The sequence below is a fragment of the Lytechinus pictus genome, chromosome 17 (genome assembly GCF_037042905.1).
Source record: "Lytechinus pictus isolate F3 Inbred chromosome 17, Lp3.0, whole genome shotgun sequence".
NCBI classification, from domain to species: Eukaryota; Metazoa; Echinodermata; class Echinoidea; order Temnopleuroida; family Toxopneustidae; genus Lytechinus; species Lytechinus pictus.
Window position 1 is genome coordinate 3759484 of NC_087261.1, and position 11740 is coordinate 3771223.

Sequence of the window (11740 nt, forward strand, 5' to 3'; positions counted from 1 at the left end):
TACTGGTGAAGTGGACTCCGATCAAAGAGCTCGCGATATTTTCAATATACCACCAGTCGGTTTAAAATCCGTTTCAGGGTCGAACTATTTAGTTTTGTTGAATGTTTGCAGGCTTGCATTTTGATGTATCTGATCATGGACCTATAGGTCCATGATCTGATGTAACCGAACAAAAGGAGACGAATTTTATTATGATAGCAGAGTTAACACTCTTTCATTCGAAAGTTTAACACCACATGTGAACATAGACATGAAATAGCTAGGGCCTCGTTCTTCAAAACTTTAACCGAGAACTTTGTGACATGTATATTGATTTTACCATCATCGAAACGTCACGAACACTTTTTGGCATGCATTTTAGTAGATTTCTACATTCTTTTTTGCATAATGATGTTTCTTAGTTGAGTTTAGTGGCGCCAATTTTATACAAGCAAAAACATAATTCTTCTCGAAGTTTTGGAATAAGATTTTTTTGTTAAATGCACTCCGAACTCAAGATGCAATATGACTTTCAGCCAATGAGAAGCTTGTATTTGGCATGCGCATACGATTTGATTGTGCAAGGGCCTCCATACTGTCCCTATTTGAATTCACCTTTCTGTTTCAGTGTACAGGTATATAGCTTCTGTCTGTTTTCAAAGGCTGGTGGTATTGATAGAATTAACGTGACCTCAGAGGTCACGATAAGGTCACGGATGTCGCCATAGACGATTAAAGGTGACACGGAAATGACGTCAATAACGACGTCGTTTCCTGCCCGCATAACCAGGGGACCAAGCTGCCAACGCTAGATAACATCTTCCGTAAAACATCCGGGCTACTTTGGTCTTTTTTCTTTGATTGAATTCATGAATCTATATTTAGAGTTCCTGTTTGTGTTTTGACTTTATTTATAGACTACAATTTCCTTACCTGTATTTGATATAATAAACAAACTTGGTTTTATCATTGGCTAGTATGCGTGAGGATCGATGCCAATAAAAATATCACAATGTGAACTTAGTGAAGACAGTCCAAATTGTTGTGTCGTGGCATAGATCAGGAATTACAGTTGCATCCCATTTTATATGTTATGCGAAATAAAGAGGACCAATGAGGAAACTGTTATGTTCGCTACCTTGATACTTCTCATTTTCCAATTCTGATGTCCCCCAACATTGTCACATACGAATTCATTAAAGGGATTTTCTATGTATTAATTTCCTCTGTGTCGGTGTCTTTTTTTTTGCGTACAATTATTGTACAATAGGCCTGCAATGAACTGAATGCAAATATGTAGGTTTTTAAACATGTGGTATATAGCAAATGGGCAACGTTTGAAAAATTACCCGATGAAATTATCACACTTTTGCCATTTCCACCCTTTTTGAAAACAATTGTTTTTAAACTGATGAAATACAGAGAAAGGCGTGGGGTAGGGGAGGGGGGGGGGGAGAGAGAGAAGGGGATAATCGATTCGGCACGCGCCATTGTCATGATTGTTGTGAGTCGCATCCAAACTGAACCTTCTTCGGCGATAATGCAAATATGACGATTTGGAGAGCAAATAAAGATATAATCATTTCTGAAGAATGACAGCGATGGGATATGATTGATCCCTGAACACAATCACCCGTAAATATGCGGTCAGCTAAAAGTGCATAGCCCCAAATATGAATGGTCTACAAATTTCGCTGTGATTCCTTATTTTTTGAGTTATGAATAATGAATATTTACACGTCCTTACTATTCATCTTCAAAGGGAGATATTGGCCTCAATAAGAAGGGAAAACTAGATGAACTTCCTTCCTTTTTTCCCTGATTTGGACAAGAGTTCAAAACAAATAATGGATATCGTTGCTATTAACGTCATCTCTGCCAAACAATGGATTTGATTATTTTGAACACAATATTAATTGTGTCTTTATGTTGAGATTGCTTAAAGATTAAGTGATGCTGTTTGGGGCCATGGAAGTGTTCTATCTTTGGTAATGCAACTCCACATTTTAGTGATTTGGTATAAACTTGAAAACTAGAGAAAGGATGTAAGTGTTGGATGGAATTCGAATTACATGTATAATCTGTCAACAGATTTTCTCATTCGCGGGAAAATTGTACAACAACCATGACAAAGATGCCGGTTTCTTAATGCGTTTACCATGTTAATACTAGAAAATGAAGTGAAAATGCCCGTAGCTTCTTATTTTCCAGAGTGCTTTTCATTTCATTAACATTCTGTCATGCCATTCATAAAATCTCAACTCTGATTAGCCATCTTCGTGATGTGTCGGTCATGACATTGACAATTCGGCATCAAAACCCTTCATACCTTTCTGCCCTACAGCATTATGATGGAACGCATTAATGTTGCGGTCTAGAATCGATTTTCTCTATTGTTGCCCCACCTATTTAGATTCATGAAAGGTGTGCCTGGTCTAGTGAAGGCCTTGAACTTCAGTTGACATCGATCAAGAGAATACACACTTTACATGCTTGTTATTTGTAGCGTATTGAATTTCTGGATATGGTTTCCTCGAAGAGAGTCAAACCCCATTTTTTGGTTAGAGGTTTACAAAAGGACGGGGGCCAACGCGTGCGAAGTTCCATCGCCAGAGGGGCACGCGCTTACCCCCTATTGTACCCCTTGAAGACTCCTTAAACCATTTATGCTTTATTAACTTTGATGTGACTATCCACTTGCAATGCCATGAAAGGGGGCTTACCGTTGAAAGAGGTTTGAGTTGTTGTTGTTGTGTTTTGGAGAGGAGGGGTGAGATGGGTTTGACCTCTGAACCTGATTTGAACCTTTTTGATCGAGTATTTTAGTCGAGAAGTTTTTAATCCTTCTTGCACCTGCCGATCTCCTTTGCAGAGCTAAAAGGTTCGATAATATTCGGGTAAAACTCCCTTATTGATAGGTCACTTCAAGTTCAGATACACTCTTCCCTCTCCCCCCCCCCCCCTCTCTCTACCCCTCCCCTCTTTTATCTCCTTCTCTTCCTTCTCATTCCAACAAACTCTAAAATTAGTTTATTCATGGACCTATTTCGTAATAGGTCCATGGTTTATTCAAGTCAGCTTCCAAAATGTCCCTATTCCTGCTTGTGCCCAGGTGCAGGGTCTAACTAGTAACTCACACGGTTCCAAATGTATAGGGTTTACTACAAAATTAACAATTCCATTGTTCCAATATCAATCTAATATAGGCCTACTCACTATCATATTTTGATGCCATAATTATGAAGGAACATATCCATGCATCCATTCGACGATCAGAGAGCCAAAATCTTATACTAACGTGTTCTCCGGTAGGATGTGGGAGTGGCATTCCTTAGGTGGGCGTGGCACCTGTACGTTTCCATACATTTTACCCTATGCTTGATAGCATAGACCGGATATCTACATTTTCCACGTTTCTGTATTTTACTATTTAAAAAACAATTTGTGAAGAACACGAAGAACGGGCTGTGTTTTGAAAACTAGATTGCATACATTATTCACCCGTATGAACGATTTGATATTTATTAGGTGATGTAAAATCTCTCAGACCATGAAAAAAACCCGTGTTGATTGCAGTTACTCGTTGAAGTGAATGTATGTTTTCTATTTATGCTCCTCATGAATATTCATTGCCGCACGTGGGTGCGTGCGAGCCGATCCAAATTGTACATTGACATATTTCCTTTACCGAATTTTCAGAGGGAGTAAGTTCGATATCCTTAATCACTTCAGTGATCGGGTCAACATGGTCTCTTTTTCTTCAATCTCTGTGTCCAAATTTGACCCCCAGGTAACCCGAATAATGGCCCAATTTCACAGATTCGATCACCATTTTTGAGAGGCAGGAAATAAAATTATCACGTATATCGGTCCTTTATTTCCACTCTTGACGAGGACTAAAAAATTACTTACGATAGTTGTTTATACTTATTGTGTCTATTTATTTGGTATGTTTGATGGGGGATAGGGGCAGTTTCTGTTTCATCCCACCATAAGGGATTTAATTTTCAATTTTAAGCAAACCTATCAAAGACACGGTTGTAAACGAAATAAAACGCACTTGGCGTATTATACTCGCCTAAGAACATTGAACAGCAATTGCTTTATTTTAATATGAAATACAATAATGAAGTCATGATGGCCGTATAGCAACGCATTAAATTTAAAGACTACAATAAGTACATGAATACTACAAATAAATGTGTTTTACAACGTCTGTAACTAGAAACAACTGAAAGAAATGATCTCTTACTGCGATCAATACTAATTTTATTTCGCATTTTTATTGAGGGTAGTCTGAATAAATTATCCACTTGTTCCAGAAATAGATACTCGAGCAGTCGATATTTCTCTGTAATGTTGGTACACTTCTTCTGCAACAAGTGCTTTACATACATAGCGAAAAGGAGAACTCGTAAAGAGGGTGAGCTAGAATGAAGTACAACTACTTCCCTATGAGTGTGATTTTATTTCTTTTCATATGTTGTGCCATTTTCGAACCCTGCCAAATCAGTATCATTACCATGATTACCCATTAATAAATCCACATGGAACTAGTAAAAACTCAACAATAGCCAAAAAATAAATAGATATTGATAACACACATGAATATATTGATGAATTATTAAAAGGAGTTATAAGATATACAAATGACAATGATACTGAATGATATGAAATTATTTTAAATACACAAACTGGAAAACATCTCTTTTTCTCAAACACCATCCTTTTTACCTCCTCTTTCCCTTCTCTCTGTCTTATCCTCACTATTCTGCAGCGACGCTGTCTGCATAATTGTATTTTTTTCTCAACAGTAAAATCAGTTTTTAGCTCGCTTCAAGAGTTCTTAAATGGTAACTCCACGGTGCTTGCAACTCTTCTTGCATTTGGCGCCGAAATCCAAACGCCTGGATGCCTCTTGTTGACCTCGTCTCAAGCAGATGGACTCTACTACGAGACCTGTAGATGTTTTGTGAGAAGTGATCGCCATGGCTACCTAAAGTATCTTTTCCAAACCCATGTCAGGATGATTGGAAATGTTCTACATTTTCGAGGTTGGCCAGCTTAGAAAGAAGCTTTCATTTCACCACCCCTTCTAAAAAAATATATAGAATAACACTTAAAATCTTTATGTCACTGATTAATAGTCATCGACAGAGGACTCGGGATGTTATCACTTTCTCACTCTCTCTTATTTCGCAGACACCTGCAAAACATAATCACTACATCCACTAGCTCCATTTACCCCCCCCCCCCCCTTTAATGCCCTACCCCTTCCATTTCAAAACCACTTCCAGTATAAAATAGAATGTTTTTTACACAAAATATACAATTCTTAAACTACTAGTATATCATTTTCAAATATAAATATATGATATTTAAGGAGAGTGGAGGTGTATAATGTACCACCTTTCTGCCCTTGTAAGGTGCTGAAAAAAAGGGAGTAACAAAAATACAACTTGCAAATCGTATTATACCTCGCATTATATCGTATTATAAATCCAATGTTTTGAACTGTAGTATGATTTGCTCACCTCTTGTCCCGCAAATCACAGCTGGACTCGGTGACCTCATCGAGGTCAACACATACTCTATGGTGTCGCTGAAGTGGCAAACACGTGTTAAAACCTGACGTTGACACCAGACATGCCAGATAGTGTCTGAAGTGGTGCCTGTACATTCTTAGCCGATAACAGTGCAAATCTCCGTGATCTTTTATTATATCTTGTACGCTGTAATGGAGCGTATTTTGGGATAATGACCACTTGTGGCGTTTGGCCTCTAACAGTTCAGCCTTTTGTGTTTAGCATGTTTAGTGGATAAATTCTGAAGATGGTGTCTGGTCACTCAATGGTCACTGGTTACAAGGTTCTGTTGTCCAGAGGAAATGGAGGACATGATCACCATTTTTACCCCTTTTCACACCAAATTATGGACAAAATGGGCAATTCATCCATGAGCTGATGGCAGCCTCTTAACTTACAAATTGTTTGTATTTCAAAGTGATCGAGGATATTTCTTTGTTTGTTACCTTTATGTTTTTGCCGGGTCAAAGAGTTTTAAGGTGGTCTTCATCGAAATGTGCTGGATTTTGGGAAACAGATAGTGGAATAATTTTCTTTAAAGACAGACCTTAAATATCGATCAGTTCCCTTTTTTCCGGACTGAATTCCTATATTACAACACAAATGATAAATATATGAATAAAATAAAAAAGGGCACAACGAATATCCAAGATCAAAGATAGGGACAGTGAGGCTACTCAATATGGCATCAAAAGACATGGGCCTTGGTGGACTAGGATGAATAATTTATGACTTAATGGGGAAAAAACTAAAGTAACTAAATAATGCCATCACCATTTAGGGAAATACATGTACATGGAGAGTTGAATAGCACCTTGTTGTCATAGTGTTCGGGTCATAGTTTATCTATTCCAACTCGAGGGCTCTGAAAGTTATTCTATAAGGGCATCATGCTGTGTTACTTACCTCCCTCAAGAGAAATGAACACCTTTTCCATGAAACTACTCAGAACGAGGTGAAAGAACTCGTCCAATCTTGTCCCACTGTTTCCCCTCCGTATCTTCCTTACTTGCTGAAGGAGGGCGCTCGACTGGTATTTTATACAGTAAGTTTTTATGGTCTTGGTGGCACTAAAATTGCTTACTTACTGTCTGAGCAAATAAGAGGATTTATATCTTAAAAACTTCAAATTCTTCTTCGCATGTATAATTACGTCATATGAATAAAACCAATGAGCTCAACTAAATGCATTGTGGGAAGTTGATATTTATCATCCCACACTTTTCAGGGCCTTCCCTTTCCGCAGCGACCACGATCAAAAATTAAAAATTAATTAATAAAAAAAACACAGCTGTCTCGTGGTGATGGTAGTGGTGATGTAGAAGGGAATAATGGGATGCCGCGGCTAAAGAGTGTGTGAGAGAGAAAAATAAAGCTAGGAAAAGGTGGAGAATTGCGGGAAAAGACGGGATACCGATGAGATGATGAGAAGAGGTCAGGGAAGACGGGGGAGAATGAGGGGAAGAAGATGGAGGATATTAAAAGAAATAATAATGGGATAATTACAATGAGGAGGGGTAAAGGAGGTGAAACATGCCATCGTCGTGATCTCGATGATAGAGGATGACGAGAAGGAGGGGATGAGTAACAGGGGATGGGAGGATGGCGATTTAATTTTCAGATGAAAGGATATACAGATGAAATGCAAAAAGGATTGTAGAAAAAGCAAAACAGAACAGCTACAAAGTTTGTCTATATTATATAAAATAAGATTCATGACACCAACACCAATCTTATTAGTTCGTTTCTTCACCATCAGCCCATACGCATCGCCCTGATCACAGTAGACGTATCCACTCGATAATGAACGTTGAGAGAGGCAAAGCAATACCTCAAACCAAATTGGTTGGGATCTTAACCATTTTAATTGTCCCCAAATGCTACATTTGGTTTCCATTACACCGATACCCAGCATCGTGTGAATCGATTCAAATTGGATTAATAGCTTTCATTTCTACAGCTCATGAAGGATAATGGTCGCTTCCAATTCGTCTGGAGAGTCCCTGTATCTTTTATTAGATTAATTAGCGTCTCTTTCCATTATAGATATATGCTAGTACCTCGTGACGCCCGAGCTTGTCTTTATATAAGGCCTACATTTGGCTTCTGGTAATATAATGCGAGTACATGGAATGAATTTATTGTTTAAGTAATGTCTCATTACTCAATATGTTAATCAAGATTAATCTCCCCTGATAACTCTTGTTTATCAAAAAAAAAATTGGGTCATGGGCTGTAACAATGACAGATTGGAATATGAGCTTGATCGTACGCTGGCCTAATGAGATGATGAAACATGTATCGTTCTCAAAGTATTGTCATATAGTTGCAACATCCATTTTGTTTTCTTCCTTTGATTATCAAAATAACCATTTAGCAAAATATCGCTCTGTTATAGTGGTAATGGTTTTGTAAAGGGTCTATAGGCTTACTTTCATAAATAATATATGGCGATCGCAAGTTTGTTTTTCTTTGCAAATGAATTTTCTTTGTAGTTTAATTCAATTCCAATGATAAGTCTCCTCGGCGCAACCTGAAGGTTTAGTTCATCAAACGATGAATCGTGCTTGTATAGAGTCCAACACTTTTTGACTTTGCGTATGTTTATCATCTAAACTAGCAGGGTGCAGGGATGTTGATGGGGTGAGGGTGGTTTTCTACCCCCGACTGTCTGGGGTCGTGATCCGGGGCAGGGGTGGGTTGGGTCCAGAGTGCAGCGACATATCGTATACCATATGGACCGTATAGGTTTTGTTTTGGTTTTTTTTTATACAAAAAATAGGTATGGTATGATAGACCGACACCTACCTTATCTTCTAATGCTTTATATTATGCCTGGAATGACTGTCGTCTGAATCTCAATTTCTTTCTAAATTCTGTTTGCATACGAGTGGCCCAATACTATTACATATCTAGTCAGTCTTTGCTTCATATATTTGCGAAGAGAACGTTTTCAAGGGCGTTTCATCTCGCCCGTTTGAGGGGGGGGGGGGGGTGTGAAGAGAAAAATCGAAGATTGATGAGGAGCTTTGACAGCGAGTTGATTGAGATGACGAAAACGTGCCACATCCTTACATACCTTCAGTGTTACCAGATATCTATCAACGTCGAAAGGAACATTTCAAGACCTGACCTACAAAATATCGAGTCGAACCCGAAACTGAAAGACAGGCATTCATCCAGAATCTAGTGTGGCAGGTCGGGGACCTCCCTGGGAAGGGTTGCCATGGTAACGGGAATAATTCGTGCCCGCCCGCTGAGGTGGATCGACATATTGTAAGAAGATTTGGGGTGAAAATATTACTATTGGTGAGAATGAACTATTGACCGATCGTTCGTTCACATTCATTCGTTCGCCATGTTCAACTGAAAGAAGAATTATGTCTATGAAATTAAACTCTCCAGTTTCTCTGCTTAATCAGGGATCCTACTAGAACTCCATGGTTAAATCATGCGTTTGTTTCTGGTAGGACTTCCGAAAGTATTTGTTGCGGGTTTCTGTTCATAGAAAACCAGCAACAGAACAAACCCAACACATTAATGAGATGCTGCAGAGGAATTTGTTCAGCAGCGTTGGTAAAAATGGACTGTTAGACCCTAGTTCTTGCACACATTTTGGAATTATATTGAAATACAGCGGGAATCATTAGGGAAATGTTAAACAATCTCGCATCTTTACATCGATGTCGGATAATATGACACTATTTTAGTTTTATATCAATATATTTCGGTGTTGTCTACGTTTGCTACTTGAGTTGCCGTGTCGGCGATCTTGAAATCAATGTACCGTCCTTTGATAATTCAACACATCAATTTTTCAACAATCGTTATGTATGTGCGCCATTTTGCTGATTGTATTTTTTTCTGTTGGCTATGCTAGGCCCATTACAGACCATGATGAGTTTTTTTTTCTAGATTTGTACCCTTTTTACGATCCATTCCGACATGTTTGGCACCGTCAACCCACCAACATACCCCCATGTCCCCCTGAGCCATTGTTTATCCCAAGAGACACGGATATTTTGACAGCTCGATTCTGTACCTGGGTCTTTTCGTCCACTTGAACCCTCTCTGTGCGCGCTTGAACTTTCGACACACGCCCTCTGGCATCCAGGCGGGGGAAGGCATGATGGTATTTTTTGTTGACGAACGTGAAGAGTTTGGGTGTAGCTGAAACGCCCTTTTTGACGTTTTTTTGGGCCAATTTAATATTCAGGTATTTTCTCCCTGTCATGATTCAAAACTGATAATGATCGCCGATCGAACCGAATGTGTTCATTACACATGATTATACATATAGCCGTGGACACTGTGCAAGTCATATATAACAATTCGATAAAAAATAACATTTAATCAATGCAATGATTGACATTTTATTTCATCTTAATAAAAGGTTCCATTAGGGATAATAATCATTGACCACTGTCATTCATTCTCCCTCATTTCACGGTCTACAATACTCATTATTTCGTCATATTTGATATGGTTTAATTTGGTTTTATAGCAATTGATTTATTTTTCCTTTACTCACTCATAATTCTGTACTATCGTCTTTGTTTCCATCTTGTGGGTGGTGTACATCATATCCGAGAATAGACAGGCGATAAAATACTAAGATGTTCCCAAAAGGAGTCGAGTAGTTAAAAGTACCGTAATTTAGAAAAATCAGTAAAGCTCCTACCTATGATATCAAATATAGCTATGTATATGACTCGGAAAAAGGGCAGTTCAGAGCAAAATGAGATCTATGAATGATATCTGGGAAGGACGTCATTATTGACAAATATCTGTCAATGAAACATCCCTTAAGCAAACTATGTTACTACATCGCTATAACCCCCTATGAGCACAAACACAATCACATAGCATCGATACCAAGCGATTATTCCATTCTGTCATCATTTTCTCACGCTTCTAAACAAACAAGTAGACCTAGTAAAAAAGGAAGGGGGTGGTTTGAAAAATAAAAAAGCAAGAGATCGAAAAGGAGAATTAACAAAAATAGTGTTAACAAAAAAGACATGTATTGGTCGTGTCCTTATTTCCACCGCTATTATTCAACTGAAGAATAACTTAAAAATAAGATTCAATTGAATTTATTACCAAATATCACTGTCAGGTACAATTACAATTATACATCACATATAAACAAAACATTTGGTAATTGGAGCTAACATAATATCAAGATGCTAATCGTGGTTAGCCCCAAATATTGTCATTATCATAGTTTAAACAATAAATTTAACTAAATCTCAATATTGTACATCAAATTCAGTACTAATTATACTATTTACTGTTGCAGAAAATTTCGATCATTTTTCATCTTGCCCGACCCCCACGAAATAAGGTATTTTGTTTATTATCTTCTCACTCGAAGGTGTGCCCTATTTCCCCGCCTCCCCAGTTGCATGGGGGGGGGTGGTAAAGGGTGCACTCATCCTTTTTTTCATTCATTCATTTCGGTTTATTGTACAAAATACTTCCTTGTTAAAACAGTCGGGAGACTGATACAAACAAAGATTACAATGTAAACATAAATTTTATAGTTACATAAGTGAAATGAAATAGTCAAATAATATAAAGTAACAATTAATTAATTGATGTCGGTATATTGCACTTACAATGTAATTATAGATGAGAGCACGTTACATAATAAATTCCAAAGATATTTATAAATAAAAGCTATAATATGGTAAAGATAACTGAAATACATGCACTAAATTCAATAAACAAATCTATAAGTTGTGATGAAGGTTCAGATTGGGATATAAAATTAAATCGCAAAGTGGAAGGTTCACATTGAGAAATAAATATGGAATTATAGTTTGCAAATTGGCTCCAATCTTTGAGCCAAAGATGGGGGCACATGCCCTTTGTGCCCCTCACTTCTCTTTCGATCCGGACCAGCTGCTTGATTAGACTATATTTCATGGGTACTATTTCAGCAACAAATATCAATTTTTTTATTGATCATATGAGTTTTTAACGGGTTTTTATTCCCCTGTGACTCTTGATATTTAACCACAATCATCCTGATCTTGATGTCATTTCATTATGAGGGGAATTGCCCTATCGTTGCACTTCTTGCGCAAACATCGGTATCATTTCTTGATGAAAAGAGGTGTTTTTGCAATACTAATTTCTACAAATATCCTATGCCCCCTGACCACAACCAA